General features: G+C 42.6%; 1 long non-coding RNA gene across 1 annotated transcript; it reads right to left on the reverse strand.

The window, feature by feature from the left end:
* Positions 1–14,100: 14,100 nt before the first annotated feature.
* On the reverse strand, positions 14,101–27,408 carry LOC118160938. The gene is made up of 4 exons (XR_004747768.1): positions 27,074–27,408; positions 26,105–26,307; positions 16,852–16,941; positions 14,101–14,842 (listed from the first exon to the last, which is right to left on the reverse strand). It is a non-coding gene; the product is annotated as an uncharacterized LOC118160938 (long non-coding RNA).
* Positions 27,409–27,432: the final 24 nt, after the last annotated feature.

A 27,432-nucleotide genomic window follows, 5' to 3' on the forward strand; every position in this document is an offset into this window, starting at 1 on the left:
GTTTGGAGAAATCTGAGACTTGGAAATCATAGATTAGAAAAAGATTTCAGCATTTTGCTTGTTTATCACAAGCAAGACATCTCAGTTTAAGGAGATCCTCTTCTTTTTCTGAGTTTCTTTGAAACAGCACCAAGAAACCTGCACATAGATATTCCATAATAAGGCTCCAGAGGATGTTGTAAGACATGGCTTGGGACTAGAGGGGGTGTCATCAGCCTGTTTACATGCCAGCGCTTCTTTACTTGAGATTACCTTTATGCTTAGTTCTCAAAATACTTATGTATATTTGTTGTTCTGATGGAAGGAATGGATCTCACTGGATGATTGCTTATGCAGTCTGGCTTTGTTTGAATGTGAAGACTAGAGAAGCTGTTACATAGGCACATAATCTAATCCTGCAGTTATTATTTAATGCCCTTTTTGTATTGCTGAAGTTTTGATTACATTTCAGCTGTTAGGATGCAATTAAGTTCACGGATAAGATTGTGTCCGCTACTGGTTAGCCCGTCTTGCTTTTCACAGAAGAAAATGTTGTTACTCTGAGAAATGCAGTTTTAGGCAGTCATAGCATAAAAAGTTTTGAGATTTGAGTTACTTATAGCCTTGAAACAGGGAGGGGCTGTTTAATATTGTACTCCCTGAAGCAATGTCACTGTAAGTACGAATTTTTCTTTCTGAAGAACATAATTACATTCTCCCTAATGCTGTTGCACCACTGACCTGCGGTGCTCAGGCAGAGGAACCATACCTCAGAGCAAAGAGCTGTCCCATCTGGAAGTGCTCAAGGTAGATATGAGAAGGTACAAGGTGTGACTGTTTCTGTGGTCTGAACATATCCACTAGAAACTGATCTAAGGCTCTTGAAATAATTTCAGGAGACAGCAGCTGGTGGCTGGTTGTACCCAGGACTGAACCTCTTCATGCTTTACAAAACGTAACATAATGATCAGTGTCCTCAGCAATAAGGGACTGCCCTTGTAATGAGCTTCATCATGAGCCGTAAAATGGGCAAGAATCTTAAAGATTTTGACCTGTTTTAGCCCTTTCCCCTTAGCTCTGTTGTCAGTATTCAACGCAATTAAGTTAAACATCCTCAGTGAGGACAGCGGGGATGTACCCTCTGCTTACAGCATCCCCAAGACTTTCAGAAATCATGTATTCTCCTTTCTCAGGATTTCTTTTTAATCTGATCACATGCATATATATGGAGTTTTTGGAGGTCAGCACAGTTTGATTTTGTGCCATAATAGTAAAAATACGTATTTGTGTTGTCTCCAAAAAACATATTTTTGTGTCATATCCATTATAACATGATCCTTTATTCTTGCTGGCATCTCCCTGCTTGTTTGGATAAGCCTCAAGAGCAAGGGTGAGAGAGTAATCAACCATATTATCAGAAAGAGGTGGATTGCAGATAGTCGTCCAGAGTCTCCTGGTGCAGGAGATGGCAGAGGTCTCTTGATCAGGTCCCATTTGCAAGGCCACCTTCCAGACTGTCCCATCGTTGGCTCCCAGGTTTCTTGCCTGCCCCTCTGAACCTTTTCAAAGGACCCAAGGCAGAGGTACAAGCTATGTGCACTCACTGCTTCCCTGTTTTCTCATGAGAACCCAGCACACGCTGGGTGGAAATGTTGGGGCCATTGCACCCACTCTTCAGAACTGTCCAGCTTGCCTGGTAAGGGGTGTTACACACCATCAGCGCATCTCCATGCCCAGGGAAGGCCAGAGTAAGCTGACTACCTTCTTTGAGATGGTTTGGCTTTCCTACCATAACCCCTACCCACAAAGCACATGAATAGAAATCTTATTTATTTCTCATAAGATGTGCATTATATCCAAGATATATTAGCTTGCTTTCAAATAGAAATGGAAACATAAACTGCACTGCTACAGTCTTACTGTTCGTGTGATAAAACACCCCTGAAGTGCTGAAATGAAATGAAATGGAAGAGTGCAGTTCAACAGTGTGCAGGAAAAGTATAGAGTAATTAGGGTTTACATTCTGAAGCTGGGAATTGGCTCAGAGATGGATAAAACATTACCATGACGTATTTATGTTGGTTTCAGTCAAGACAATTTCTTCTGCCTATCCATAGTCTGTTTTAAAATGTACCTTTATTTTTCTCCTTCTACTGGTTTTATTCAAATGTAAATCTATTGACTTTAGCAGAGTCTGATATTTATCTCATTTCCTCAGTGTATTTTCTAGTCTTATGTATGACTTTTCCCTCCTGAAAAAAAAAAAAAAAAAAAAAAACAAGCAAGAAAAACCCACCAAGGTCTACAATATGCAAACTGAAGCTCAGCACCTTCAAATTGCTGGGGCTGAGGATGCATTACTACGTGCCGACCTTGTTTTACATCCTTTCCTAAGCCTCTGCTGTGGCCTGTTTTTAGATGAAGTATTGGGCTGGATGGACCCCTCTGTCTACATGACACCTATATTCTTCTGGTTGCTGCTATACAATCAAATTTTTAGGGGTACTTATCTACTGAACTACTATTATTTTAGAGTTTACAAATAATAACATGATTTAAAAAGAAAAAAGCATAATTAATATATATATATATTTTTTTTTAAGATCAATGACCAAAATAGAAAAATACACCTCCAAACCAATCCCTTTTTTCCTCATTCTACAATGATATGTTGCTAAACAAAAAAGAGAAATGGTTGGTCTTATACATGTGACAAGAGAGTTCTTGCTGGATTTACCAGAGCAATACTACTTTGAAGAGCCAGAAATCATGGAGCATCCTATCAAAGAATTTTTGTCTCTAGATAGGGAATGGTTAAGGTTACTGGGAAAACAAAGGAGAAAACCTGTATTCATATTGCTGCTATGAGAGCCTCGGATTAACACTCGGGGCTTTAATTTGAGCAATGTCAAATACCACAGTGCTTAGAAGAAGAAGTACAAATATTTGTACTTAGAATTAATGCCTCTATTCTTTTACCAGAGCTTGTACACTTTTAAATATGTACAAGTGAAGTAAACCTGGCAGCCTAGGGTGCTAAAAAATAGGAAGGCACCACTTCAGGGTACTGCCTGGTGGCCTGGGAGCCTGGAAGCCTTGGGAAGTTGGAATCTGGCTCCAGATGGCTTGCAGATTTACTTCAGTTAACAGAAAAGGACTGTTGCCATCCCAAATAGTGGCAGATGTTTTTTAAATCAGAAAATTAATAGGGTATCTCCATCAACTAATGGGGTATCCCAATGTCTTTATCACAGCATTGTTTTTGTAGTATTTTCAGTTGTCAAGTCAGCCCTCGAATATGGGCAAAGACCACCACAATCTGGTACTAGGTGTGGAGTAGTGCTACTAGATTTAAATGAAAGATGTGTGCTCACTGAGGTCAGTGCTGCCAAAAGGTAGGTGTTCTGGTACACACATCTGCAGAGATGTGGAAAGGCACGAGTTTTTTAGCTGCATCTCCACCATTAAATGCTTTGAAGGACATTAATTTAGGAGTCATAAAACTCAGATCCTATCGTGAAGACGGTAATTGGAGGCAAAAAGCTTTCCCACACAGCAGAAATCAGATGATGCGTCCAGCTGCTTGGTCTGCATGCACGCCTATTTCACACGGTGCAAAATGTCCTCGCAATTGTACCCATTCAGTTGTGGCCACCAAATGATGAAGAATAGCTGTCTGGCAGCCTGGTTGGCCTTTAGCTATTTTTCTAAGCCTACAAGGCAAATTTGGCCAGCACAGTGGAAGAGCAGCTACACCCAAGTAAACAGTCTGATTCAGAGTTTCTTTCCCTTGGCTAAATGAAATGTGCACAGGAGAGAGTCAACAACCCCCAGTTTGGAGAGCACAGGACTCATAAGCAGCAGCCTGCTGCAGAAATACAGGGCCCTGGTGGGGAAGGGTTTTTACTCTTCCAAGCTATAATAGCCTTTCTCAAAGCATGACATTTGTTCACCCTTTCAGAACTGGCAGTGCCGGAGCTCCTGGTTTCCATAGATGTTCCAAGCTCTCCCTACGCCCCGATGGCTGTGTCCTCTCCCAGGCCCAACAGATTGTCCAGGGTGCACAGCACATCAGGGTCTCCCGGGGAACACTGGGCAATACCCAGCAAGCTGCCCCTCGTTGCCACCAGCCAGGGGCTGAGGCTGCTCTTGCACTTCTGCAGAACAATGGGCCGAGCCGTATTTCACTGTCAGAGCGGTGACAAATGTTGGCCTGCTGAGACTCCTCAACGTATGTAACTTGGCTGGCGATCAATGGCAAAGGTCAGGAGTTGTCGTCTTGCATCTCCAAGCTCAGTGAGACGGTTTTGTGCTGTGTTAGTCGCTGTGTATTAAGTTTCAGCAAAGAGAGGGCAGTGGAGGAGGAAAGAGATTCTTATCTGGAGTTGGGTGATGCTAAATGTTCTGAATAATTAGATAAGATTGTGTGTGTCAAACTCCGTAAAAAACAGGCTGTGTTTTCTGATAAGAAGTCTCTGGTTCCCTCTGCCTCCCTGCCCTCCAGGACATGCATGCATGCATGCACACACCCGCACATTTTAAGTACTTTCAGGGCTCATTAAGCAAGCTGGGCTGATAGCTGTAGAAAATGTCATTCTTTCTCAATGGAGCAATGAATTTGTGTTCTGCACATTTTTGGAAGTCTCAAAAAGTAGCCAAAGAAGGTGAAAATTCACTTTCCATGGCTGATCCTTTTATTTTCAGTGTGCTTTTAGAGTCTGACTGAGCACACGTTGCCTGGGAAGAAGCCCAGAGGTTACACCACAGTGACTACTGCTGCAGCTCAGTTTGCTTTCAAAGCTCCTATTGAATTTCCAAAGAGGTGTGCAGGCCTTACCAGGAATAGGCGTGTAAGGATGCACAAAATGTGCTTCTGGCTCCATCTGAAAGGGGCCTGGACCAAATCTGAGCCATGCTGGAAAACACGATGCAAGGACGTGATTGCTCAGGGGTCTCCCCATGGACTCCTGCTCCTTCTGAGGCTGGAGCAGAAGCCAAGGGGAGGACTGGCCTTACCCCTTCCACCCCAAGCCAAGTCCACCCTCACTTAAGCTTCTCCTAACAGAAAGAAAATATATTCCTAAACAAAATGTCATTTTTAACATTTATTTTCCATATCCTTTCACTTCCCTGGCTGCTGTCACACCACTGTTATTAATTTGGGATCTACGGTAGTTTATCAGGCAGAATGGCTGTAAGGTCTATGCAGCAAACATATGACAGAGGTAGAAACACCAGGGAAATCACAGGAAGATCATTAAGTTGAAGAATGTTTAAAGACAGTGCCACCACTTGTGAGCTCTGTCAGTGTTGGAGGACCACAGCTTGATTTTTAAAAATTAATTACAGACCAGTAAATCTGGTGCCAGTAGAAGCTAGCAAATATATCTAGGGAAGGACTTGCAATTGCTCTTTCTGGACAGACTCCTAATAGCTGGATAGAAGGATTGTCTTCTGCTCCCCACTCCCTGCAGAGGGACACTGGGGAGCATCAGGCCCCATCTGCAGATGGCACAGGAGCTGCTGCGTAGGGTGCAAACCTGAGCATCCTTCTTGCAGGGAAGCTCTATACCCCTTGCTAGCACATGTGTTTGCTGACAGCTCCCGGCTGTGATGGGGTGACAGCGTCTCTCCTGTGGTCTCATGCCAGTTTTCTCCTCACACATCCACTCAGCAGTTGTTTTTCTTGCTTGGGTTCCTGATGACTAGAGAGCAAGGTAGGACATGAGGCTGTGGCGATCCCGGTGGGGGGGGAAGGGTGAAGGTGTGTTCTTGTGGTTGGTGCTGCCCCACTCAGACCTCCCCATGTCCCTGCAGGGGTGCTCCTGTGGCTGGTCCAGGGCTGGCTGTGGTATGTGATGAGACACTCAACCAAAAACGGTTGAAGAAGGGAAAAAATGAGAGCAGCCACCCAGATTCCCTTCCACATCTGCTTTTCCGGTGCAAATACCTTCTGAGTGCAAATACATCAGTGTTAGGCACGACAGCATTAGTCACTCGTTGCCCTCCTTCAAGCTCATACTTGTCCGTGAGTCACCGAGCTATTGGCTGGAGAGCCACGTACGCCGGGCAAGCCCCACGCTCAGGGGGGAGCTGGTGCACAAGGCCGAGGGCAGGGCAGGGCTCCACAGGGTGCCGCAGAAAGGCCACCAGGTCCTGGGTGCGCTGAGGCTGGAGGCACTTCTGTGGGCATGATGTTGAGAGATGCTGAGCCGGAATAGCAGTGGCTCCTGCTCCTGGTATTAACACTTGGTATTGAGGTACCCTTGAGGAAATAAATACCGTTTGGAAGGCATCTATACATGCACGACCAGAGGTGCAGCAGGGGCAGGGAAGGGGGTGCGCGATCCCACTCCCAGCAAAGCCAGTGCCTGCAGCCTTGCCTGAGGCCAGCTTAAAATAAAGAGGAAGATAATACTCTTGAAACCAGGGCTGTAATTACTATTTATTTCAACAGCAATTTGCCTTATTATGGTGTGCGGCATTTGTTACCCGGGCAACAGCTTTCTGTAGAGGCCTGGCTCAAATTAAAGTAAATCCGGCAAGATCTGAAGTCGATATCACTATTGTATTTTAAAACCAAAAGACGAGGGAGTCAGCAATTTCACCTAAGTGTTGTATTTACTGTGGTTGTCATAGATAGATGCAAGGAGCTGTGACAGCCTGTGTCTGACTAATACTCCTCTGTGCTGTGCCTGGCTGATCTGCTTCATGTGTGTTTGCAAATAAAGTGAATTTTCCAGAACCCTGCTCTTCCTGAGGAGGTAAGGGTGTGCATGGATGAGTGACATGCAGCACACTGCTTCAGAGGTGTGGAGAAGAATCACTACCTAAGTGCCTAACCTGTTCTTTCAGCTGCACACCCTTGCCCAGGCCTGGCCTCTTGTGAAAGGAGCCAGAATCTAACAGATCTTCTTAGGTCTAAGGCAGAATGAATACAAAAAGATAGAGCTAAGCACTATAAACTATATAGTGTATTATATTATATACTATATACTAGCATCCTATTAGTATACTATATATACTAATATACTATATTATCTTCATAATTTCTGCTTAAAAAGTTCAACTCAGCAAACACCAGAGGGCTTAGAAATGAATTATCGGTAACTTTAACCTCTTTTTTTTCACCTTTTCTCATTTCCTTTTCTTTTTTTTCCTTTGTTTGTTTCTTTAAGTATAGAACTTCTGTAAGAACATCTGTCTCGAAAGCTTGAAAAAGCCTAGGAAATGTAATAGGAAGTTTGGTGAATGGCAGTGTAGTAAGGCTCACATATCCCCCTGTTAGAGAGCTCTGTAACTGTAATCCTTTAATGGGGGACTTTTCCTGCAGATTTTTGACCTATTATGCAGATTTGACCAGCTATTACAGGCTTTCCTCTTTGGATCGAGCTTCTACTCTTGGCAAGCTACCGTCTCTGTTATCTGACCCTTTCTTGAGGCACTCGGTCAGCCTTTCCCCGTCCCAGGGCTGCTGACACATTCAGTCTGTCATAGCAATGACAGACAGACTCCCAGCTGTTTTGTCCATTTGTCCATCCCTGCCGCCTGTCCTTCTGCAGCCCTCTGCAGACGGCAGTGCTCCGGCAGGGTGCCAGCCGGTGGGGCCAGATCCAGCTCAGTGTGCTTGCTCTTGAGGTGCTCACTCACCTTCTTCTCCTCAGTGCTGTGTCATTTCGTGCCATCCTCACATACTCTCTGAGAGTGCTGAAAAGAAAGGTTCTTAATGTTACAGCCCTTGGGTAGCAAATATTTTGTTGGAAAATCTTCATTAAGATGCTTCAGTATGACCCTAAGCTAGTGCCTGCTTTCTGAGAGCCTTTACAAGTTCACAGCTGCCAATAAACTGATGGCAGTAAACAACCACAGCTGCCCGGTGTGAAGGAACAAGAGCTTTTTAATGACCTTAAAGTACTTTGATTGGCTGTCCCTCGCTCATTTGGGTTTTCAAACATGTGCTTTGGGGAGTCGCTTCAGTTCAGAAAGTGTCTGACACCTTTCTTGCTAGCATGCACCTTGTCTGTGATTCAGTGCTTGCTGATAACAGCAGCAATCAGATGTAGGAAGGGCTGCTCCACCGTAATGCAGATAGAAAAGGAGGTATGCACGTTGAATCGTTTGCTTGATGGCACAGGAAATGAATCTGGGCAAAAATAAACATCTGTTAGTTGCTGAGATTCCCCTGAACCCTTCCCGATTTCCTACTTCACCAGGTCGTAGGGAGATGCAGTGTTTTGGAGGTAACAGGTTTTGGACGAGGTGTTATCACTGGCATCCGTGGCTGTTAATGATTAGCAAAGGTCCCCTGGTTCTTTTTTTCCGAGAAGATCCTGGACGTGCCCCAATTTCATAACATGTAAATTCCACACTTTGGTTTTAATAAGCCATTGAACTGTGTTTGCCACTGGACTGTTGTTTTTGGAGCTGCTCAGAAATAATTTTTCTTAATGAAAATTCTGCTTTATGATGAAAAATGAAGCTCATGTTTTCAATTGAAAATGGTTTTGTTTTGATACCTCAAGTGTCTCATGAGAGCAATAGTCTGCACGCTTCACGCTCCAAAATCTTCAGTTGTGTGGGCTTCTTAAACAAACCGCTCCTCCCTTGGTGGTTTTTTCCCTGTTACTGACCTGCTGTAGGACTCATTAGACGATATCTAGCCCAGCTAGAAAACCTGGGCAACAGAGGGGACTGGAGACAGCTAAAGCTTTCGTGAACCACCACAGGGACAATCTTGAACTGTTTTGTTTTTTAAGGAAAAAAAAAAAGAAAAAAAAATGATAATTTAGATTTCTGGTAATCTGCTTTAAGGACAAAAAAAAAATACATAATTAGATTTCTGGTAATCTGCTTTTTGAAAAACATGAAATGTTGTCCGGTAAATGACCAGTTCTCAAAAAAAAAAAAAAAAACCTGTCAGAAAACAGTATAATAGGAAGAGTTTGCATATCATTAACTAGTCTCCCCTTTCAAGGAGCCATGCTAATTCTGTCAGAGAGCTGGTCAGTGCTGCAGTAGAGGAATGTTTTTTTAAAACTTATGCTTATGACATTATAAATGACTGCACTTGAGATATGCATATACAAAGTACTGAGCACAATGGAAATTGAAAAACATGAACTGATCACCTGCTTCTGTGTGCTCAGACTCTTCTGTTGTGTAGTTAACCTCCAGGATACTTTATTGCCTGAAACTACTGAGCATTACACACTATCCACAGCTGCTTTCAAACAACTTCAGACTGATTTTTCCAAGCTATTTGGACCCAAAGATACTGCATAGGATGTTTTTTTTTCTTAACTCCTTGGGTACTCCTTTCTTAGAGCTCAGCCTGACTGCTTCTTGAATGTTATCTATTTTTCTGCCTCTGTTCTTGTTCATGTGATATGTTGTTAGATTATTTTTTATAATAAATAAATAAGTAAATATATTAACTCATAGCCTGCAGTGTTGCTCCAGTTGCCCTGCGGCAGCAATAGGTTCTAGCACTGCATTTCCAGTTACCTTCGTCTCCCACGTTCAGCCTGCTCTTCAGATCACTCATGCTGCTCTTTGCCCAAGTGGGACTCTCTCGTGCTTTTAAACTCCTTAGCATAACTCTCCCATTTGCTTGAGTTCATCTCTGAGGGTTTTTGTTTGTTTGTTGGTTGGTTGGTTGGTTGTTTTTTTTTCAGTCAGCTACCTAAGCTAACAAGAATGGGGAGAGAAATGAAAAGGGGGAGAAATTTCCTTCTCTCCACACTGTGAATTTAAAATGCGTTGATGTACGCTATGCTCAGTTCCAGTTTTGCTTGCTTGATAAGAATCAATGACTTCCCACCTATAACAAAATGATTGTCTGGGCCTTGTGTCATAGTTCAAAATGCTTCTTGCATTTATGATCTCTATTAAACCTCTGTTTTCCATCTCAGCTGAGTTGCTTGGTGAGGTATTCTCACTTCCCAGTGTCCCTGTGCTGACTTCTATCTGGCCCCCTTTGTAAAAACCACCCAATGACAGGAGTTCTTTGGTTAGTGGAAGCCAAGAGTAAAATTTTCAAAGTTTGGGGTTAAGGAGTGATCAATGGGGTTTAGGGTTGCTAGTTGGTTTTATCCTAAAAACAAGCCATTGTTGCTTCCAAGATACCTTGTACATCTTTTGTCTCTCCCTTCTGCTCCTGTGGGACTGACTGAGCAGACAACACTCACTGACTGATTCTTTTGATGTCAACAGGATGAAAGCCATGGCTGAATTGGGCTATGGGCTTTCAAGATGACTTGGAGCATTATTTTCTGATTGCATTAATAAAGCTATTGTAGCAAATCTACAGCTGCCAGGATAATTTGAATACAACAATCGTCTTTCTCATAGTGGTATTATGTAATTATATTGTGCCCAGGAAAAAAATAACCTTGTCATGCCTTCAGGATATTTCTGGAGGCTGCTCATCTACAGTATTCATTTCGATTGCTATTCTGATAGGTAAACTAACAGGTTTACCTATCATGAAGGCAGTCTGTCTTCCTTTGTTACACATGACTATATCATGTAAGATCTCCCTTTGAATTAAAGAGCTAGAATTGGCTGACTGAAGATAAACAAACTGGCAGTGCTACTCTGAAATGTGAGAACAGAAACTGTGGTGTTAGCTCCCACATTTGCTAACCATTCATGATGTGATCAAATCTCAAGTTCAAAGTTGCAATTTGTTTTAAAAACCTAGATGACTTTCATCGGCACGGACAAGTCAGATTTGCTTTTTCCTGGATCCTGCATGGGTTCTGCATTTGTGACCTGTTGGACAGTGGTGCAGCTGCTGCTGCCAGCAGCAGATGCAGTTACGTGTCCCTGAAGGTGCCTCGGTGGTTCTGCAGTACCACATGGAGTAGAAAGTAGTAAATGTATACTGGGGCTAGAAGAGAAGCACGTGTCCAACTACTTAAAGGAGCATGACATCTTCTGAAAAAAAAATCCCAAACAAAAAACAAAGGAACATTGTTACTGTACAGACTTTGAGAGAACAGATGAACCTTTTGGGTGGTGTTCATTTATTAGGCTGTTCTGTCTCACATAGACAAGAACATTGATTTTTGCTTCCCAGAGAAGAGGCCTGCAGTGACTACGAACCTCTAGGTATTTTACATGTTCATTTCATTATCTCAAACAATTACCTAAAGCTCCTTGAAGATTAAAATTAATCAATTTATGTTTAATTGAACTGTGTTTTAAAAATCACATCATGAATATTTGCTCCTTAGGTAGATTTAAAAATAACCAGAAAAACATAACTACTGAGACTATAATTGAATAGTATTTACCTTTTTAATCACTTGCTGCTTATGTTCTCGTCTTAGCATCTGTACCTGAATATTCAACAAAACTTCAACAAGGTTTGCTTACTAGACCCCTCCTGTAGTGTCCAAAATGTCAATTAGTTCTTACTTTTAGCTGCTAGTAATCCTGTCAGTATTCAGTATTTATTGTGCTGAATCTGTGTTAGAAATATCCCTGCGCAGGGAAGAGTCTTTGACTTCTGTACAATATTAAATAACTAATGTTGTGACAATCTTTCCGAAATGTCACCACTCCTGCTTGTCAAACAACGCTTCAGCTTTTTTGCAGACTGGCCGATATCAACGTGGCTTGTTAGCTCCCTTAAATAGTGTCTCTGAAAACATAATTTATAGATTGGAAGCAACTTTAAAATTCTCATCAGGGTGGTTTTGCAAACCATTGAGCTATCTGCCTGCCGATATGCGTGTGGAGCAGTCAGCAGGGCCATGGGGCCATGCAGAAGAGCCCCATGCGGGTCCCGTGCTGCCGCCCCACCACCATCCCCGCCGTGAGTGGCAGCGCTCAGAAAAGCTGCTCCTCAGGGAGGGCTTCTTCCAGACTGGCACGCACGTAGGCATCCCCATGTTCTGCCTCTCGCTGTTTATTGAAAAAATAAGTCCGAAAAGACTTTCTACCCGCATTGTTGTACAGCAGTAAAATGGGATAACCGCCAGTGGCTCTGATTTATAACCAGATTCCAGACGTAAGAGATTGCGCAGCGGATTGTTGCTAACCCACTCCCACTTAAGCTTGGGTGACAGACTATTATTTTCCATTAATATGTTGATTTTTTTGTAAACAAACAAGAAAAGGAGGAATATGAGATGAAATAGGGAGGTGGATATGGAACGGAAATTTCTTTTCTCAGCAGTTAATTCATCTTTCCGCTTTATAACCTACGTCCAAACTCCAGTGGCTCTGAAGATGGACTTTCTACAGAGCCATGATGCCTGCCTCTTATTTTGAATGTATTCATATTTAATAAGTGTATTATTGCATATTTTTCCAAATGCTATCTTGCCTGCAGCTGTGGCAGCAGTGTTTTAGAAGAGTCTTTGTAAATTCAGTTCAATAAAGTACAAATGCAAAGTGTGCGGAAGCTGTTCGATGAGGACAAGTGCATTCGGGGTGCACAAGGTGCTGCTTTTCTGTGTTGACCTCTAATAATTTGCATAAACCACATGCCTCATTTTATCCAACTGGCAAATTGTTATAAATGCATGTTTTTACCCCCAAGGGCTGTGGACAGAACTCATTAATGTTTAATAAACATTTCCAAGTGCTTTTGTAAGATTATCCTATTCGTAGTGGGTCATACTAATGAGATCTACTGATAAAAGGTGCCTTGTAAAAAGCAGGTGTTGTTCTAGTACTATCCACTTCCATGCACAAATATTTTGTTAAACAATCATGGCACTTTTACAATGAACAGTTAGCCATCATTTTTAATTAAACCGTTATTTCTAATTAAAACAGCATTAATTCTACATCAAAACGTTAGTTTTTTCTTATTTTTCCATTGAGAAGCCAATCAGAATTCTAACGCTGATAGCCAGAAATCTGGTAATTAAATTCCTTATGACACATCCCAGCTCTGACTCTGATTTTTATCCATCTCAGTACACAGCGCTGCCAGCAGCTCACCACAATAATTTAATACTTTCTGAGAAAGCAGCTATTCATTTATTAGCCACCCTCCCCACACTCCGTGATATACACCTTTCCTACCAGTAAAGCCTGCATTTTCTTCTCTCCTCAGCCTTAGTTAAGGGGGTTATTGGCTATTTCCAGTGACTCCTGAAACGGGCTATCTGTATGGGTCAGTTGTTTACCAGAAGCGGTTGGCATTGAGGCATGAGAGGGAAAGGCCTTATTCTCATCTCCTACAGCAACTCCAGGTGGCTTGGCTAGGACCTGGCAAGCACGGGACACCAGACAAGAGTGTGCCTCTAGTTGAAGGTGAGACGTAGGGCGCAGTGTGGCAGATGTGCTGTGCCACACAACACCCCTTCACTAGACAGTGTGAAAGTCCATGTAGTTACTAATGCACAAATGCACACAGGAGGTAGAATTTATCCTCTTCTGAATCACAGAGATTTAAAAGATTTGCTACATTACATATGTTTTCCAGAGAAATATCTCAATTCTGAATGTGGAGGTCTGTCCTAGGCAGGTCCAAGTCTATTTGGCAGGGTAGTGGATTCCGTTCAACTTTTCTTAATAAGGATCCCTGCAGGTAGTGCTTAGTGCTTGGTGGAGGATGCTCAGTTCTCCAAAGCTAGATGTGAGGTAGGAACCGCATACGCTCACAAAAAGTCCAGAACTGCTTCAGCCAAAGTCAGTGGAATTACAGCAACCAGGACTTCATATCTACATAAATCATACGTTGTATGTAAATAGCTGAAGGGAGGATGCAAGGAAGATAGAGCTATGGTATTTTCAGTGGTGCCCAGTGTCAGCACAAGAGGCAAAGGGCACAAACTGGAACACAGGAGGTTCCCTCTGAACATCAGGAAGCACTTCTGTGCTATGTGCAGGTGACTGAGCACTGGCACAGACTGCCCAATGAGGTCATGGAATCTCCCTCTTTGGAGATCTTCAAATGCCACCCAGACGTGGTCCTGGGCAGCCAGCTCAGGGTGTCTCTGCTTGAGCAGGGGCTTAGACCAGATGGCCTCCAGAGGTCCCTGCCAACCTCAGCCATTCTGTGGTTCCATGATTCTGTAATGCAAGTTTTTTTTTGTTTCGTTTTGTTTTGTTTTTCAGTCCCAGGACCCCAGGACTGCCTAATCAGTGTTAGCTTTGTTTACACAAGGTTCCCAAAGAAGTGCCTTCTGGAGAGAGGGATCTGTGCAAAGATTTTTTCTTATACTTCACATTTTAAGAGCCAGCTCTAAGGCAGGCTGTAAAAGGGAACTCCAGCTCTGGAGGAATTCCCATATTTTTAGGTAACAGATCATAGCAAAGCATATGAAAATGCATGTTTTATGAAGCAGAAAAGCTGAAATGATAATTGTGAATTATTTCAATACTGTAGAAACTAATTTGCAGCTAGCTTTTTAATTTACAATTACAATGAAATTAAAAAGTTGCTGCAGAATATTATCTGAAACTGTTTTTGATGGAAAAAAAATACAATAACATCTACTGGAATACTGAATCTGGCTAGTGATTCTTGAGGATATTTGGCTTTTAACTTCCATTCTGATGAAAAAAAAAACAAAAAAAAAACTTTTTTGAAGCAGCTTTGTTGGGTGCAGGTAATCTGCATAGAGCAGTTCAGAAGGAAAGTTCAGCTTAGGTGCATGGCATTGTCTTCTGGTGAAACTTTTCTCCTTTGGCAGGGTGTCTAGGAAAACAGACTGCAAACGCTGGTACCTAACTGAAGAGATCCAAGGCTCCTGCTTATATATAAATAAAGCATTTAACTATGTCAGTTTCCACATTGTCAGTTTCTGTAGCAGGAATGAGATGATCAGCAAGGTAGCATAGGATATTGTCTGGCAGAAAGAACATCTTGATTTCTGAGTGATGTTTCTTTCATTAATTGCTTGGAAAAAAAGAAAAAAGTTCTCTAAGAAGGCAAATAGGCTGTGATTTATGGGACAGCCCCAGGGTACTCATGCTTAAAAGATTAAAAAAAAAATCAATTTTAAGCATAGGTTCTTGGTATCCACTGGAGGGGAGATGATAAAAACTACCTGATTTGTCTATCCCCTGTTAAGAATAAAATTAAAGCTGCATTTGCCATGAGTTTACATGTGAAGTTCTGCTGAAGAACTATAGCACTGGCTAGGCAAATGTGTAGAGATTTTCTAACTTCATGTAAAAGCTTGTTTTCTGTTAACCTGAAATACCTTTCAAGAATTCTGAAGTTAATAAATAGTACTGATGTTGCTGCTTTATGAAAAATACTGAGGCTCTAAGCAGGCCCCTTTCTTCACTACTGACCTACTGAATGCTATGAAACTTAACAATGTGGGTCAGAGATAGCCTCAAAATACCTTTGACTGTGAATCCCTACTGCTATGGACAGAAGATGTTAACTGGTCATAAGGAAGATCTACAAATTACAATCTGTGGAGCATTAAAGATCAAATGGCTCACTGCTCCCCACTCAGAATTTGTCCCTTTGAAAATATGAAAAGGGTTAAAAAGATGATACAGATGGAAAGCAACTCACAGAGTTGCTTCTTAAGTTCTCCTGCTCTTGTCCCTAAAGTACACAAGGCTTTTTCCAGCTATATGGACAACTTTCTGAACCTTTGCCTTCTAATGAAACACAGAAGCAAAATGTTCCTTTATGAGCTTGGAAAGAAAGTTTTTTTGCAAGCTTTCCATTTTACACAACATTTTTCGAAAGTCTGCCAACTGTAACAGCAGCAAAACAACACTGTATTGTGTATAACAGAAGTTAAAAATATGATATGCATATCCCACAAACTGTGATCACGTTGTTGACCCTTATAACACAGCCATGGCATAACTGTAATGAAACGTATGCCCTTTGGCTACAGGAGGTCTCCAGTTCTCACCAACACCTGGAGGTGGAAATACTCTTAAAAGTATGAGAACAATGATCCAGATGCAGCAAAATCTCCACCAGAGCAGGTGAACCCTGCTTCACTGAAGAGATAGGCTGAGACAGCAAAGGGTCTCAACTTTGCCCCTGGCACCCGCAAAGCCTGAGCACTCCCCCCAAGAGCGTGAAGCCACTGACCTGGCAAAGCACTGTTAACCGAAAGTGACAGCCGCTCCTGTCACCTCTTATCTTCTCTGTAGCTCAAAGACCAAAAGTAAAAAGCTCACTGTAAAGAAGGTCTGGAGAGGATGTCTTCTGAGTGTCTAACAGAGCCTTGCCATTCATTTCATTGCTATTCTCTCTCCGCATTGTAGAGGATACAAAAAAAGGCTTTATGCTTTTAAACTAAACTATTTTTTTCAAAAAATAGGAGTCACAGTGTGAACGTGTCTGATAGATACATTGACTTCTACAAGATGCTAGATCTTTCTTGATGGCATACTCAAAAAGGGCAGGGATCTTTGTTCTTCTCAAATATGGTAAGCCACCAACTGATATTAATTCTAATCTAATAGCTTTCAGGTTGGCAGTCTGTAAGCTAATGAAGTTTTGCCAGTACTACGTGAGGTTAAAATTGTACAGGTAAGGATTTTGTTTTTATTAGACCTACTGTAATCACTTAACAACCAGAAGCGCAGGGATGGATTTAGTTTTGTGGAGGAACCCAGAACTGTGCAGCTTCCATCACTACCCCACAGTATCATACAATGATGGCTACACTGGTGGAAAACCATCTAAACTTCATTCCTCTGAACAACCACACACACTTTGACATGTTAATGAAGGCTTACCAGAGGTCCTTCAATTTTCAACATCTACATTTTTGCAGATGATCACATCTTTATAGCACAAGGCCCCTATTTCTGCTTAGTTTAAAACAATCATTATATACCTGCTGATTTGGAAGCTCTACTGTAGCATTTCCAAACCTTAGAAAATAATCACCAAAAGAGAAAACCCAGCACAGAACTACTTACTGTCACTTTCTGCTGCCCAAAAGTCCAAAATGAATCTCATCTGAGGCATATGAGTACAACTTTGGATTGAAGATTGGCTTTAAAATTCATCTGAAAAATAAATAAGACGACGTTAAAACCGGTATCTAGCCTTGTGCGTGAATACTGATGCTGTCATTTGCACACACCTAGAAATGTGTGTACTGAGTGCACAGTGTGTGCACTGAGTATTAGAGCACATGGAGCAGACCTCTGGTTGTGTAACTGAATGCAATGATTAAAATCAGAAGCTCAGGTTCAAAATCAACAATTGGCCAGTGTTTACCCCCTGTGGCACCCATTTGAGTCTTTTTAGGATCACTAGGCTCTTAAAGGAGCTGCAGAATCTTCAGCCAATCTTCAGGGCCATGGGCTCTGGTGTCCCAAGCAGACCTCTGACAGCCAACATCACCAGAAAACCTCCAAGCATGAACCCATCCTGTAATCTACAAATTGTATTGGACTGTTTCAGAGTACTGCATAGCATATTATACTTTAGGAAAATGAGGATGATATCAACAGAATTGTTAGCTGCAAGCTGCAGACTGATTTATGAATCAGTGCCGATGACAGCTGTTTGTCAGATATGTTTTACACTTAACAACAAGCAGCTTCAAAAACTCTCTGTTGATATCTCACTAATCTGAATTTCGTTAGCTAAATGTTTCCTATCATTTCTTTCAACACAGGAATCATGGCCTTTAGCATGATTCTTATCAAGAGAATCTGGCCCTTATTTCTTCCCAGCAGACGGAGCTCTCTGTTGTATTGACTAGGAAATTGTTCCATGACCATGTATTAATAGCTCCAAAATCCAGGCAACAAGATTACCAAAATCCAGCAAATATGTACTAAAAGGTGTATTGGGTTTACCTGATAAGGTTTTGGTGGTGAGGGAGTTGCAGAGATCGCTTCTGTGAGCCAGCAGCTGCCCCATGTCAGATCGGAGCCAGCTCCAGACAGCTCCAAAAGGAGCTGCTGACCAGAGCCGAGCCAATGAGTGATGCTGGTTTGGCCTCTGGGAGAGTGGATTTAAGAAAAAAAAATAGCTGTGCAACAGCAGCTGGGGGAGAGGAGTGAGAAAATGTGAGAGGGAGAGAGAAAATGTAACCCCAGGGTCAGTGCAGCAGGAGGGCAGGAGGTGCTCCAGGCACACAGCAGCAGTTCCCCTGCGGCCTGTGGAGAGGCCCCTGGTGGAGCAGGCTGTCCCCCTGCAGCCCATGGGTCCCACATGGAGCAGATCTCCATGCTGCAGCCCGTGGAGGAGCCCCCGGTGGAGCAGGTGGATGTGGCCTGGAGGAGGCTGCGGCCCATGGAGAGCCCCCGCAGGAGCAGGCCCCGGGCCAGAGCTGCAGCCCGTGGAGAGGAGCCCACGCAGGAGCAGGGGGCCTGGGGGGAGCTGCTGCCTGTGGGGGACCCGTGCTGGAGCAGTTTGCTCCTGGGGGATGGACCCTGTGGTACAGAGCCATGTGGGAGCGGTTCTTGAAGACCTGCTGCCTGTGGATAAGTTCAGGAAGGATGGGATCCCATGGGAGGGACCCTATGGGGAGCAGGGGCAGAGAGGGACCGTGAAGGAGCAGCGGAGACAAAGCATCAGGGACTGACCACAGCCCCATTTCCCCATTCCCCTGCAACATGTTGGGGGGAGGACATAGAGGAGTGTCGATGTGTGTGTGGGGAAGGTGTTTCTGGTTTGCATTTAGTTTATCACTGCTCTAGTCTGTTAGTAATAGGTAATATTATAATAATCTCCCTATGTTGAGTGTGTTTTGCCCATGATGGTAACTGGTGAGCAATCTCCCTGCTTTTACCTCAACCCTTTTCCAACATATTTTCTCCCCCTCTTTCTTTGAGGAATGGGAGTGAGAGAGCAAATGTGGAGTTCAGCTGCCTGTCAGGGGGAAACCACCACAAATGGCAATGCTAACAGTTTAACAATCAAGTTACAAGCAGCAAGTTACAAAAGAAGTCAAGTTGTCTCTGTCTTTCCTTAGTTTTCCCCTTAATGGTCTCATTAGTTTTTGTAGTTGGGCATAGCAGTTAATGGCCTCTGCAATAAATCCGGCAAAGTGAGGTTTTAAATCATCAAGGTAGATCGGTGCTACTGGTTTGTCTTGTTATTTTCCATGTTGGCCTCTACTGCCTTTATTTAGGTCATGCTCCTTTAATTTTAACTATTTCAGAGTCTAACAGGCAATATCAAACTCTGAAATATTAAATCTTGACCAAAGACACACCAGGTCAGCGTGCGCTCTAGGCTCTACAAAATGATGAATCAAGGCTTTCCAGGCTCACATTGGCTTAAAATCAGAAGAGTTTGAAAACAATGATGACAAAAACATGGTTTCATTTTATTTGTCTCTTGCAGTTCAAAACTTTACTATTCAGATTTAATCAGCAGCCCAATGAGGGGCAGAGTCCCTTTTAAAAACCCCACCTTCACATGAGTCAAGGACCAGGGACCTTTAGGAAGAGCAGCAAGGAAAAACAAAAATCACAATCAAGCCTCAAGGTTGGTAGCAATTTGCCTGACACAAAGATCCTTCATTTCACTCTCAGGATCCATGCACTACAATAATAATCAAATTTGTAACATAGATTGTTGTGTTTTGTATTTCCTTTTTCTTGACAGGTTTCATGCCTGATTACTGCAGTATTTATTGAGTTTGGGGATGTTCAGCCAGTGTACAACTGGAGTAAAACAGACATGAATCATGCGCTCTGTGTGCTCTGTACTGTAGCTGCTAACACTTTATAATGTAGTCTAGAAATCCAGAAGAATGATTTAGTCAAACCATGGCTTCTATTTCATTTTTATTAAACCTGGCTCTATGCCTAAACTCTTGCCATTTTGAACAGTGAACTTAGGTTAGGATGTATTGCTTTATTCTGAACATTTGTAACCTCCATTGATTTGCTCAGGTAAAAGCAGAGAAAAAAGTCTTTATTATTGATGTAGAAAATATTACTTCTCCATTGTTTTTCAGTCCACAATCATTTGTCACATTCTCCTTGATAAATCCCCTTGAGTATTCCTTGTTCTGGGCCTAGAAATCCCATCCATGTTTATTCATACAGTGAAATAAACTCCAGCACTTTCTCCATGTCTAACTTATGAATACCCTCATTTTGTACTAATATGGCTGCAGTGGCCACTCATCTCAGAACGGGGTGATATCTTCCTGCAGCTTTGGTGGCTGCAGGTTCCTGACCCCTTGAGGACCCCATGGCAGACCCTGGGACGAGCATCCTTCTGCAGTGCCGAGGGGCTGGGACCTGCCCCAGAAGTTGTGGGGCCAACATCATGGCTAACAACCTTTCAGTTTCATTCTTTTGCCTGCTACTTGACATCTCTAGTCCCTGTATCTGACAGTTCCAGCAGAGTAAATAAATAATTTTCATACTTGTCATCAGCGCCATGACCTGGCTGTGGCCCAATGAAGTTTGCTCAGTGCCTCTGCCCTGTGAAAGCCATGATTCCAGCGCCCTTTTTGCTCTTACAGCTTCTGAGGCAGAACAAGCTTCCCAAGGTTTGCGGTCAGTGCATGGCTGTCATGTTTCATTTTGCCTGATACATATCAAGCTGATACCTTCAGCAAGTGTGCTTTATTATGCCATTTGCTGATTTTTGCCTTCTAATTCCACCTGCTGGAAACCAAACTTTCGCTACGTTGGTCGCAAGGCTATTTTACTGGCTGTTTTCTGAGTCTGAATACAGCTTTTTAGAGTTATTAGACTTTATAGATTATTATTTTTCAATGTGCATCCTGTGTGTATGAGTATGCATTCAGTTATATTAATTGTCCATTCCTCTCTGGGCTGCTTGTCAGTTTGTTTGTGTGTATGTGTTTGCACATTGAGGGTAACATAATTTGTTCTTGCACAGGGTGTGCATCTGCATGCACGCAAACAGGTTAATATATTAATTTCTTCATATATGAGCCATATGTTCCTGTCCAGGTTACACAAAGATAAGCTGATGTGTTTTCCTCATCTGCATGCAGCATGACTCTATCCGTATGTCAGTATTTCCCAGCAGCCTGTCATTTGAATCACACATTATGTAAGGAAGGCAGCACTGTTTCCCAGTGGAGAACGTTTTATTTCTTTGTTTTCTGAAATGAATTCAAGATGATGCTCTGCTATTATGAAAGAAAAAAAATATGTTTTGCCTGACTGAACTATTTATTCAGACTGGGAGCAATGTCATGTGTAGCACTTAAGAACATTTCTGGATCTGGTGGGTGGGATCCATCTCAACTGCTTTTGGCTGTCTTAATGTCAGGTTAGTCCAAGCTGATTATCTTGGCTCTTGCTGTAGTCAGCAAAAAATAATACAGGTCTAGAGGCTCCCTCTCTACAGTAGACAGACATCCCATCCTACTGTAGATGCCTAAAGCATTTGAGAGGACTGCTGCCCAGTGACAGGTATTTGTAGTAGGTCCTGAAGCTAGCTGGCCTTTGCTTTGCTTTGCTATTGCAGGAGGAGAGCTTTACTCACCTTTTTATCTGATCAAATGAGTCCTGGGACTCAAGAAAGGCAAAAAGAGATGAACTAAGCCTAGCAGTCTTTGTGTGTTTCATGACCACACTTTGCCTTGCAAGCAGGTTTTTCAAGCCTAGACATGGCCCAGACTGGATGAAAGTCATTAAAGGGAGTGGACTAGGATATATGAACTATAAATGGCACAGGCATTTAATGGCATAGATCCTGGAGGGAAGCTTCAGCAGACTAACTGTGGACACAAGACCAATGAAATCCAATCCCCTTGAATTCATGGGCTTGCATCTGATCCTACAGGTGAATGATGATTATCTTGCAAATGATGACATCGTCTGATCTTTAGTACAGGGGCAAGGCCAGTGGCTTGTGTTTGCATTGTGCTGGAACTGCTGTGTAGGCAAACAGGACGACAGTGCTGCAGCACTGATAAGCCTGATGTGGAATTTAAAGCAACTGTCCCCTAAGGAGTAAGATGGTGAGTGAAAACAACAGGGCCCAGGAAATAAACAAGTAATGTTCAATTTTTGATGATTTCTCCCATTTGCCTTCTGATTCCCTGCAGTATTTGTGAAAGGAAAGGCAGCAGTCCAAGACAAAACCTGGTGTATTTTGCTAATTTTGTAACTATTAAGACATAAAACAGACACAGATTTGGACTAAGTAAAACAACCAGATGATATCCAGTGGAACTGAATCTCACTAGTTTCATCCTCAGCAAAAGGGTTTAGAAAGTCTAGCAGGATGCTCAAATTTGAAGAGAAGGGTAAGATAGGAGCTTTCCCTTTTTTGGCCTTGATACACTTGAGACGATCAGTAACTTTATGGATCTGGGGAAGCGTGTTTATTTATAGAACAGGAAGTTTTTTTACGAGTTGTTGATATACATAAAAATTATAGAAGTTGGCTCTTACTATCTTCTAAGCTTCTTCTAAGTGATAAACTTACAGTTTATCTTTGTGCAGAAGATCATTTTGTCCCAGAATTATACAACTGGGCAAAATACCTGCCAATAATTATTTTTAAAGGATGAGAATATTTATTCATTTATTTATTTTTACAAGAATTGCACTGGACTTTGGGTGGAGCTAAATCCAGCTCCATGTTTTAATAGGAATGTTTTGGCTTTGTCTGATTTTACTATTCTAAATATGGAAATGTTTCAGATTAAAACATTTATTTTTAGGGTAGTAATACCCAATCTGTCTTAGGCATGCCTCACAGCTGCAGCTTTTTGTTATCCTTTCTTTTCCTTCTCTCTTCCATCATACCATGACCCATGACTCCTCAGTGCCCCTGCCTTCTGAGATCTATAGTGCTATATTTCCTTATCACCAAGCAGCAAACTTTTTCTCTGAGGTTTGAACCTGGGAGACAAAAAGAGAATGAAGAAACATAATAAACTTAGCAGCTGTCTCTCTTCTGTTCTTCAGTCTCAGCAATACTTCTGCTTTCACTTCTATATCTTATCTTTAACGTTGTCATGCATCACTCAGAAGGCTTGCCTCATGGGTTGGGAACTACTGCTTTTGGTGATGACTTGTTACTTTTTTTTTCCTTCCATTTATCACGTCTGAGCTAACTCAACAGCTTTCAGCTGCTGCCAGGTTGTCAACACTGGATCCAGATGTTCCCAAAGTACAGACTGAATGTAGTAACAGCTTTCAAAATGCAGCATCTGACAGATCGTGGCTCCCTACTTTTCTCTCTTCTGCACCACACCTCAGCCCTTCCTGGAGGGATCACATCAGCAGCAGGGTGGGATTTGGCTCCTTTGCCCCCTTGCCCCTTTCCTTTTTGGTTGAAACTGCCAGCCTGGGAGTCTGAGGCGATGCTGGTGTGGCTTAGAGCAGAACTGGAACGCCTGCTTCCCATATGGTTCAGAGCAGCTGGTGGATGGTAATGAATGCCAGTATCCAACGGCAGGAGCCTGTTGTGTGTACGTGTTTGTGTCATGCGTGTGCACCTTCTGAATTGCCGATGTGTTGGGCAAGACCTTTCTTCTCTCTGCTAACAAATGGCCTGAATGGCTCCCATAAAACTGCATATTACTGGGCACTGCAGCTTGCAAATCATAGTTTTCATTGCTGTGACTTACAAGCTAATGTGTATGTGTCAAAGCATTTTAATGAGCTAAGCAACATAGCTAGAAATACATATTATCTATATTTTGCAGAGGGATGTGGGAGAGATGCCAGCTGGATATCTTGATTAAGAATCAGAAATGACCGTGACAAGTCTCTTCCTTAACATATAACATCACTCAGTACCTAAAACATCAGCTGTGGTGTTCATATATAGTGTTTACATATGAAGCATGACTACCTGCCTATGAAGCAGACTACCTGCAGGGTAGTCTTTCTGCAAGGTTGCCATGTTTGCAAAAATGTCTGGAAGCCTGCAGCAAACCCACAAAATGGAAACATGTTCAAAACTTTCCCTGACAGGACATTTTCAAATGAAAGAATATTTCATCCTAGGAGCAGGTCAGTTTGGATGCCTGCCTAAGGAAAAGTGAGGACTATATTGAAGCTGAGCATGGGTAAGCAACAGAAGCTATATAAAAGGCAGGGCATGTTGAAAATACCACTGCCTGTTTGTGATTCAGGACAAGTCCTCCGTGAAGCTTTAGTTACCTCAAGAACTGACTGGGTAACGGGAACAGCTTTCCAGCACTTGCTCTTGCCCATCTGGCTAAGGGGTTTTGTGCACTTGGCCAGGACCTCACAACTTTGGGGACTGTTGGTGTGTGGCATTTAACCAAGGAGAGCAGCTGCTGCTTGTTGTTGAGCCAAGTGTTGCCCAGTCCCTGACTGTGAGCTTGTCATATAACCTATCACCATAATGGAGATAATAACATTTGCCCTGCTTTAGAAATTGCTTTGAGATCTGCCAAAGAAAAGGGCCTATTCAAATGCAAAGCCTGATGCTTTTATTTATTAATAGATGTTGTGCCAGAGTCACCAATCTGCTCTTGATGCCTAAGTGCTGCTCTGAAAACAGAATCTGCCTGCCTGATTTAACCCAGCCAGCGATCTGAGGCCTAGGGCTGCTTTGTGATATTAGGAACAGCACGAAACAGCCAGATGTTAACCAGCAACAATTCAAGCCTGGTGTTAGCCTGCCTGTTATCCTCTAAAACTTGAGCAAATGTACAATTGCCTAAAGCTTGCCCGCCAGCAGCATTGCTCCTGCACCTCCTGATGCTGAGCACTGGGCTTCTCAAAACACTCTGGCACCCTCAGAGGATCAGTTATTCTTGCCAAAATAAATAGCGATTACAGGTCAAACTATCATCTCCCCAGGGAATTTATTTTTATCTGTGCCATAAGACTCACAGGGGTGTCTCCTTTGTGTTGGGCTGGTAAACACAACACAGGACTAAACTGTGTTTGCCGAGTACATTAGCATTACTCCAGCACTACCTGGTGTTCCTGGAGGCTCTGGCTCAGCTCAGTCTCAGCCAAAATTTCTAGGGAAGATAGGCAGGAAAAAAAAAAACAAAACAAAACAAAACCACCTAATTTCAAACAGCGAGTCTTGCTCTGGCTTGACTCCTCTGCTATTAGCAGGTGGGAGATTGGCTTGTCTAACTTTGTGCTTGCTGCCTTTTCTTTTTGACTGTGCAAGAAGCCCTGTGCTGATTTAAGTCAAAGCAGAAATTTGCTGGATCCATATTTGCAGTCCTCGGGGGAGTGCTTTATTAGATTACTTTTCCCTCCATGCTTACAGTAATAGATGACTTTTAGAAACACTTCTATTAGGATGAAAGTGGAGGGTGTATTTCCACCAGCAGAGCGCTCAACAAACATGTTTTACCAGATGAAATATAAGTGCAAGCAACTTCATTAATACACTTTTATGAAGTTGGTTGTTCTCCTGGAGCCAGTGAGTTAGTCTGTTTATTTTGATTTCTTGATGTAGCATATTCATGGAAGCACTTTTTATTCCAGACACCACGTAGGCAGATGCGTCACTGCGAGCGCAGGGGGTTAAGAACCCCCTCGTAAGCCAGAGGGAGCCCCCGTTGGTAGGTGTATATTGAGGTGTTCCGATTAAAAAAAAAAAAAAAAAAAAAAAAAAAGAATGGGATTAAGAGGGATCCAACTCATTCCCTCCGGAGCTCCAGTGTTTTCTCCCGAGCAGGCCGCCGCGGTTAGCCAGGAGAGGGCAGCCTCGCCTTGCGGAGCTGCCCGCGGTTACACCAGGCTCCGTGCCCCGGGGGCGCGGCCTGCTCCCGGCTGCTCGCTTGGCCGCGGATTTCTCCCTAATTTAGACTAAAACCCAAGAGCGGCGCTTTCTAACCGCACAACGCGTGTCCTCGTGGATTAAGAAAAGATAAATACAGCCAAAGTGCTCCTTTTAGCTGAGGCGCTTGGCCCTGCAGCACCCTGTGCTGTGCCTCCCCAAACGGGGCCCGCTGCCCGCGGCTGGTTGCGCTCTCGCTTTTGTGGGTGAAATTCAGTGCTTCAGAGAAAGCCAGATCACAGCAGGGTAAACATGATGGGAGATGTGTTAAGCTTAGTGAGCTCATTTTGGTTGACGAGAGCCTAATTTTCAGCTGGTTTAGATCAGTATCATTCATAAACTAAGTTAGAATCACAGAGGCATTCAGGTTGGAAAAGGCCTCTAAGATCAGAAGATGAGGGTCACTGGAGCAAACCATGAGGAAAAGAAAAAAAAAAAAAGGCATTGAAATAAGTCCTGGTTGCCTCTCTCTCTGATTACTAATACCTTTTAATGATGTTCTGCCTCACCATGGGGTGGGATTTTCCTTGGCTTATTTCAGTTTCCATTGAAATAACTTGGAAAATTCCAATGGTTTTGGTGGAAACAGGCTCAAATAATCTGTGATTCTCGGAAGTGCTCTTCCTTTCCAAGAAGCATCAAGAGTGCTCTATCTTTCACAGAAGTTGAATGATTCTTCACTTTTGATGCTGAAAATGCATTACATCAGAAATAAAACACAATGTAAATGAGATTATACAATGAGCTCCCTACTCAAAGAGATTAAATTGCACAGCGTTTTAAATATCTTGCATTAATATTCTTTGGGCCGTCATTTCATTTCTTTGTCTGACATTTGGAATTTAGTGAACAGTCCAAGCTACCTTAATTTTAATTCATTGTCTTTAAGGATTTGACATATACAGTGAACTTGGCTCACTCTCTTTAAACACAGATTTCTACTTCTTATTAGCAAATTCCTGGAGCTTCTTCAGTTTTTGTACCTCCACAGCATTGCTGTGAATTGACAGAATCACTCAGAAAGCAAAGCTATTTTTGGGTGTATCCTGGTCAATAATGAAAAATGTTCCTCTTGCAAAAGAAAACTATTTCTCTTCTGCGTGAGTCATGACTCTGCTTGTATGCACAGAGTGAAACATTTCCAGCTTCTCAGGCTTTGCTGGCATTCGGGGCAGCTTTCAGCCAGCCAAGATTCACATGTGGAAACTAAATATGGTCATAGGGTTATACTCCCATTTTTTGCCCATTACTCAGGCTCTTGCATGGTGTACTTCGATGCCTACTCCCTTTCTGCCCCTCTGCATCTCCTTCTGCAGTGTTAGTTTACTCTGTGGTTAAAGCTAGTAAGATCTCAGCACCAGTTACAAACAAGCAGTGTTTCTTGTTCTGATGAGGCGTACTATATAAACAAAATAGCTAGTATTAAACCCTGTAGGGAAGCTAAAGCCCAGGTACCTTTACAGAGCTCCATTCTAGAGGGTGTCACCTTAAGTCTTAGTCCAACTTCAGCTGTAGTAATTGCCACAGCTTCCATGGCAGAACCTGCCAAAGATAGAAAAACAAGACGGAGAGAACTTTTTTTTTTTTTTTTTTAGCAAAACAAAACAACAGAACAGCCTGTATATTTTCAGCAACAAGAAGTCAGAGGGACATTTTTATAATTATATACAACAGCCAGAAGAGTTCTGATGTTATGGGAGCCAGAAAAAATATGTCCAAAATTATACTACATTTCACCATGGAGGTTAATCAGTGAGCCAAGGCATATTTAGGTTCTTGTAAAGGTGTTTGACCCCTGCTTAGGACTGATCAAC

This window comes from Oxyura jamaicensis, chromosome 1 (genome assembly GCF_011077185.1).
Source record: "Oxyura jamaicensis isolate SHBP4307 breed ruddy duck chromosome 1, BPBGC_Ojam_1.0, whole genome shotgun sequence".
In the NCBI taxonomy this organism is placed as follows: domain Eukaryota; kingdom Metazoa; phylum Chordata; class Aves; order Anseriformes; family Anatidae; genus Oxyura; species Oxyura jamaicensis.